The 6752-nt window shown below is 36.5% G+C and overlaps 1 long non-coding RNA gene across 1 annotated transcript; it reads left to right on the top strand.

Annotated features, from left to right (window-relative positions):
* Nucleotides 1-780: 780 nt before the first annotated feature.
* On the top strand, nucleotides 781-6740 carry LOC122198273 (uncharacterized). The gene is made up of 2 exons (XR_006192583.1): nucleotides 781-1533; nucleotides 6563-6740. It is a non-coding gene; the product is annotated as an uncharacterized LOC122198273 (long non-coding RNA).
* Nucleotides 6741-6752: the final 12 nt, after the last annotated feature.

The raw sequence follows: 6752 nt of genomic DNA, 5'->3' as shown, positions 1-6752 counted from the left end.
TTAATTTTTCTTTTCCACAAGACATTTGTGGTTTTTTTATTTTATTAATTTTCACATAATATTTAAATATAATAATTGCAATAATTCTCTCTAATAAATAAAATACTTTTTGTCATATATCACATTCTTATTGATTTGACCACATGTCATTTTGTGGTTATTTTAAATTAATTTTTTTCTACATGACATTTTGTGATTTTTTTCATTTTATTAATTTCCACATAATATTTAAATGTAATAATTACAATAATTGTAATAATAAATGAATATCAATTTCATTAATTGACTTCCTTCTAATTTCAAAATTTCTAAATTAAAGTTTCATTAGTTTCCTTTGTTTATTTTTCTAAATTATTTGTTTAATTTAAAAAAAAAACAAAAAATTTAATTTTAATAATTCAATATTTTTTTATTTTTTTCTTATAAATTCAAACTTTTCAAATGTTTAGAATTCTTATTTTTTTTTCTTTAAAATGAACTCATATAATACATGGGTCTTACACCTAGTCCTCCCTAATAAATGAATTTTTTTTTGTCACATGTCTTATTTTTCTTCATTTGGACACGTGATATTTTCTAAAAATTTTGAATTTTATATTTTTCACTTATCATTTTATTATATTTTTTTATTAAATTAAAATTCAATATTAAATATGTAAGCTAATGTATATGTAAGATATTTATTAGGAATGATTTATATATAATATATATTCAATGTATTAAAACCTCAATAATTTTAATAATTTAAATTTTTTCTCATTTTTTTTTATAAAATCAAACTTCTCAAATTATTAAAATTTCAAATTTTTTTAATAAACTCATATAATACATGATCTCACACTTAGTTTTATTATTAAAAACCTCCATCCGATCCCCTCCCTACCTAATTAACCCTCTTTAACGGCTTCTTCTTGCACCATACCACCCCTCCCTAGTCCCTACCCTCCAACGACATGTTGATTTTGCTAAATTAAAGGTGGTGTCTATGTCTTGGACTTACGAAACTGAATCATTTTAGTGGGTGGTGGGCCAGGGTTATAGTTCTCACTTTAGTGTGTGATAATGGTGGAGGTGGGGCCTGAAACTGGTGGTTAATACTGCATGGGGAGAGAGAGAGAATGGCCTGTGAGGGTCCAGCCTCTAGAGAGTTGTATGCATGCATGGGAAAGGAAGTGGAAGTGGGGATCCAAACCAGAAGCATCGTCGATTGAAACCGATTTCCACGGAGGTGCAGGGGGATTGTCGGTTAAGGTAATTGAAGGCCACCGACGGTGAAGGCCAGGCCATTGCAGACTTGCAGTGAGTGGTTGTCCGGCAGTCCGGGTGAAAACCATTATGAAACAACACCATCGGTTCCTTCTCCGGCAAGTTCCATGCGAGTTACCAACAAATCTGCAAACTTAAAGACTGGTGAGATTTATCATTTATGAATGATATTAGGAACAATCATGTAAAGAAATTGCATGGAAGATCAAGGAACTTGACCGATTTTATGGGCGATAGTAAATAATGGAAACTTTCTCGGTAACATAGGTATGTGCTAATAGTAAGTTTTGATTTATGGGTTTTTGGTTTGACTTTTTTTTTACTGTCCTTGAGGTATATATGATAATAATTTTAGGATCAATTTTGTTTTATTTAATTTGTAGAATTAGTTATTGAGAGCATTTTTAGTGGGAGGGTTTTTTTTTATAGTTTATTTATGTAGATTTTTTTTATTGGCCATTTTGGCTATTAGGTAAAACTAAAAAATTAGTTGTTAGCCGAAAAGTTAACTACTAGTTAATAAAAATTAGTTGTTAAGCTAACTAAAATATATAAAATGATATTTAAAAAATATGGTTTTAATAGTTACTCAAGGATACATTTGAGAAATCAAAATAATAAAAAAAAAAAATAAAAATAAAATAAAAATACTAGTTAGCTTTTAAAAAAGTTAGCTTACAAGTTACTTTTTACCTTTTTTTTAATATAACAATTTAAAAAATCTCAAAAAATAAGTTAGTTATGTGGTATGACACACCAAACACAAACTAAACATAAAATCAACATATAGTGAAATGAGATCCCTTATTTTATATCAAAGTGAAGTGCATAAAAACCCTAAGCGGACGAGTATTTATTCCAAAAGGGCTTATTCGATCTAATCGTACCACGTAATCCTTTAAAAAACGTTCTGAGTGAGTTATTTCAACTACACGTTTTCTTTCCTTTGAATCAAAATTAGAACATTAAGTTCAACGGCTTTGGCTACTATAACCTTTCCAACCACGATTTTTTCCTTTTTATAGGCGGTTCGCCTCGAAATACGAAATTATACTATACTAGGTATTGAAAATAAATAAAAATATAGCAATGGTAAAGAAATAGTAGATTCCATCGATTCTATGATTACTTTTTAAACGGTGATGTCTTCTCTATAAACTAGAGCCTTTACTTCATTTAATCAATGTTATTGTTAAACAAATAGCAAGTTTAGTGGGTCAGTCTGGCACCTCCATAGGATCGGGCCTCCCAATCAGGTGAAACCCATTGGTCTGTCGAAAACCTACGATCTCAAGTTGTCATTTTTTTTTATTTTTTAATTTTAATTTTAGAAGGTATGTTCTTGGCTTTGATGTTTTATTATTCTTCTTATATGTTTAAGGGCCTTATGGTTAACTGTCATTATAATTATCATGTTTTGAGGAATAATTTCGAGAGTTGGCTAAATTTTTAAAAACAAAGATTTTATGTTTTCATCATACCCAATTAAGGATAAGCATAAATGTGTATAGCCCGGTCATTTTGAAAGGAGCTAGAATCGACGATTACTAAAAAGATGAAGCTGGTCTCAGCGTTTTCTAAGATTTTGGAAGCGGATTCGGAACCAATTGGAACCAAATCAGGCTACAAGTACCTGCCTCTCTTAGTTTTCCTTTTAACATTACAAAACTATAACTCATAAAAACTAACAGCTTTTGCATCAATAATTACAATGTTGCTTTAGGAATTTCAACCGTTGCAATCAATCATAAAGCAAAGGGCAGAAAGATACATCCATTTAATCATACACTCAATAGTAAGTAAAGTTAACGACAAAATTGAAAGAATGGTCATGTGGTATGTCAAATCTCGTATGTTTTGGCCAAAATAAATTTAACTAGCAACACTGGTCCAAAAGTATCATTTTCTTGTTAGTTTGGTCCAATTTGGTTTAACTTTTTTTGTAAAGACGATTTTATTCCTTATTATTTAATTTTTCAATTTTGTTTTATTACCCTCAATTAAAACAATTAAAAATAAAAAAAATAAAATACTCTCTCTCTCTCTCTCTCATGAATGTCGAGATCACAACATCCTCAACATCTCCTCTTTTTTCCAATTCCTGATCACAACCCTAGCTGGAAAGCCACCACCACGTCTGTAACATTCTGTTTATTTAATAATTAAATAGATAAAAAATTGATGAACGAATAGTCGCCCTGAATCGATATAATTTAGTGGATTGGGGAGCCGAATGTTATAAATTGGATTATTTGGGGGCTAAAGTGTATTTCTGGGATTTATTTTGTGAAGATTTTCAGAAGTTAGGGGTTGTTTGGTAAGATTGGGACTTAAATTGAAAATATATTGAAGTGTTGAAGGCTGCTTGGTAATTCTTAGGATTGTTTATAAAAGGAACTATGGAAGGGAGGGCTAAAGGGTAACTTTTGGAGTTAAATTGAAAACAAATGTTGTGGGGAGGGACTAAACTTGGTAAAATGTACAAATTTCAATGAACACGAGACTTTAAACCCATCACCTCCCATTCTCACACTAACCCTAACCCTACGTCCTAATACCACCAGCCGCTATCACCATGTGTGGCATCTTCAGCCGCCATCTTGAGAAGCTCCAAGACAGCCGCATGCCACCTCGCTGTGGAGCACCACCACCCTAGCTCTACTGCCGGAGACGCCGTGGCAGCCGGATAAACCATCGAGAACCATCAGAGTCGTCGTAAACGGCTGGAGAGGCCACTGAGACGAAGGAGAAGGTTGTGAACGATGGAGTTGAGGCCGTAAACGACTGGAAAGCTTCGGTAAGGCTAAACCATGACCCGTTTCTTTCGTCTTTCGTCCCTTTTGGTTGTGCAAAGTCGTCATCGTCGTTTCTGTTTGCTCCAACGACAATAGCAGCCGAGTCGGTGGTTGGGAACCTCGATCTCGTGTCATTTATGTGTCTATGTTGTTTCTGTGAGTCTAATATGTGGGTGTGAGTGCATTTCTGGCCGGAAAATGTGGGTAACCACCATGGCAGCCAACCATGGAGGCTGCCACCCTATCATCTTCTTCCGCCGCCACTAGCCACCGTGAGGAGGTGGCTATGTGCGTGATTGTGTGTGTGTAGGTATAGTTCGTGAACTTAATGTTGTACGGATATTTGGAAAGGAAAAATGAAGAAAACTCAACACCTCCACCAGCTTCTGCTCTCTATCGCGACTGTCGCCACAAGGTGGTTGTGTGTGTGTGTGTGTTAGATTAGTGTGTGTGTGTGTGTTAGATTAGTGTGTGTGTGTGTGTTAGATTAGTATGTTTGTGTGTGTTAATTAAGAACAACATTGTAATTGTAATTAGCAAAAGATTAATGAAAAGGAACTCAAAACCACCACCGTGAGCCGCCATTGATCACCACTACCCGAGGTGGTAGTGGGTGGTGCCCGATTAATGAAACCCTAGTGACCTAATGGAGCAGTAAGCCCAATGAAGCCCTAATGGGCCTAAGGACTTAGCTTTTGGGCATAGTCGGATTGTAATGGGTTGGAAACCCTAATTAGGGTTTGGAAAACCCTAATTTTGGGATTATTGGTTTGGACATATCGGGACCTGCATTTTGGACCATTGGAGTGAAGTGACGAATCAAGCCCGATTTCATTATACGTTTGGACTTAATGGATCAAGTCCTTAATGGGTTAAGTAGGAACACTTAACCCTAATCATCATTTTATGTGAAAAACCCTAATTGGGTTTGGATGCTTGTTAGGCCACATATTGGACTAAGCTGCTGTGGGCCTTTGTGGGCCAATTGGGAACATATTTATGGACTAAGGTAAATTATTGAGCTTCAGGATAATACCCATTAGAGAGGCTTGGGCCCAATTTAGAAAATTGGGCCATAAGTGGGCCATGATTAGGCCTTGAGGATTATTAGCCATTGGGCCATCAGAATGCCAATTCTTTGGACGGTTATACCTTAAAATAAGTCCATGTAGAGGTTTGGGCCCAATTTTGAAAAATTGGGCCATATGTTGGGCCTTGGGTGACTATTGGAAGTTTAGGCCTTCAAGGTGTGAGTTTGGGCCTTGGTTTGTACCAAGCTAGGTTAGGGGTAAAATGGTTAATTTACCCTAAGTGTAGATTATGGTTGTATATTGGAACCCGATTATTAGTTGGGTGTCGTTTTGATGATTGACAATTCGGGAACCGGTCAACCGACAACTAGGGTTTATCCGCGGGACTTCAGCAGTGCGAGGCGAGTCTTCTCACCATACCAATGTGTCTAAGGCATCAAGGCCGGCCCATTTTATGTTATGTGGGTATGTATGTTATTACATGGAAGACCCCGGGGGGAGCCCGTGGCAATTGGATATAAGACCATGTGGAGTAGCCCATGGCATTCCCAGGTAAAGACCATGTAGGGTAGCCGATGACACTTAGATGTAAGACCATGTGGAGGAGCCCATGGCATCCTGGAGTAAGACCCTGGGGGGAGCCCACGGCATCCTTATATGTTTATATGCATTGTTTATGTGATATGAAGTATACTAGTTGTTTATGCGGTATGTGTTATACTAGTTGTTTATGTGATGTGTGATATGCTAGTTGTCTTTGTGATAGTTGCATGGAAGACCCCAGGGGAGCCCATGGCAATTGCATATAAGACCGTGTAGGGTAGCCCATGGAATTCCCAGGTAAAGACCATGTGGGGTAGCCCATGACATTATGGTGTAAGACCCTAGGGGAGCCCACAACATTCTTACAGGTTTATGTATGTGTTATGTGTATATGCTTTTGTGATATATGATATGTTATCTGATTATGTATGTTGTTGCATGAAAGACCCCAGGGGGAGCCCGTGGCAATTGGATATAAGACCATGTGGGTTAGCCCATGGAGTTCCCAAGTAAAGACCATGTGGGGTAGCCCATGGCATTATGGTGTAAGGCCCTGGGGGAGCCCACAACATTCTTACAGGTTTATGTATGTGTTATGTGTATATGCTTCTGTGATATATGATATGTTATCTGATTATGTATGTTATTGCATGAAAGACCCCGAGGGTAGCCCATGGCAATTAGATATAAGACCATGTGGGGTAGCCCATGGCATTCCCAGGTAAAGACCATGTGGGGTAGCCTATGTCACTATGTTGTAAGATCCAGGGGGGAGCCCACGACATCCTTACAGGTTTATGTATGCATGGCTTATGTGATATAGGTAGCTTTTATAGCTAACAAGATATGTGATACGTGGATTGTGTGTGTGGTACGTTCTGGGGAACTCACTAAGATTCGTGCTTACAGGTTTGTTTATGGTTTCAGGTATCATCGTCTTGGAAAGGAAGGGCTCGGATTGATCACAGTGCACACACCTATGAATTACGCAACGAATGATTTTGGGACGAACTCTGATAATTTTTTACATAATGATGATTTGAAATGTTTGGGATAAATGATATCAATGTTTTAGTTATACAAAAAATGAAATTTTTACCCTTGATTTTTGGGTCAT

Source organism: Lactuca sativa, chromosome 5, assembly GCF_002870075.4.
Source record: "Lactuca sativa cultivar Salinas chromosome 5, Lsat_Salinas_v11, whole genome shotgun sequence".
NCBI lineage: Eukaryota > Viridiplantae > Streptophyta > Magnoliopsida > Asterales > Asteraceae > Lactuca > Lactuca sativa.
Note: the sequence above shows the minus strand (reverse complement) of the source record. Positions and strands in the feature narration are given on the sequence as shown.